Source organism: Micropterus dolomieu, linkage group LG12 (assembly GCF_021292245.1).
Source record: "Micropterus dolomieu isolate WLL.071019.BEF.003 ecotype Adirondacks linkage group LG12, ASM2129224v1, whole genome shotgun sequence".
In the NCBI taxonomy this organism is placed as follows: domain Eukaryota; kingdom Metazoa; phylum Chordata; class Actinopteri; order Centrarchiformes; family Centrarchidae; genus Micropterus; species Micropterus dolomieu.
In genome coordinates, this window is record NC_060161.1 from 30980552 (window position 1) to 30981038 (window position 487).

Here is a 487-nt window from a genome sequence, read left to right on the forward strand (position 1 = left end):
AATTGATGAGAGCTCTCAGGGAACCGGGAAATCTCCCTGTGCTCCCGATGGCCAGTTTGCTAGTTCTTCAATCCATATTTAGTGGCATTTAGCCTTTCATAAACTACATTTTCAAAGCAGTCAAACAACAGTTTGCTTTACTGCTTGCTGCACACAAAGGGAGAGCTGCAACAGGGCGGTCTGGCAGCAACCTGAAAGCACTGACCAAGTTATAGTCATTTAGGGAAGTTGATTTAATAAAAATCTGATGAGTCCTTTATCTAAATTAAGGATTTTTATGAATGTTGTATGAAATGATTGCAAATGAAATAACTCTGATAAATAGCTCTGTGCTATATAGCATGAGAAGTACACAGGTTGGGTTTGAACATGTCTGCATAGCTGCAATGCTTCAAAACATTTCAAAAAACAATGTGATGACCGTAAACAGGTTTAGCTTTTACTCCCTGATTCTGGCAGCAGGGTTGTGTTTGTCATACAAGAACCT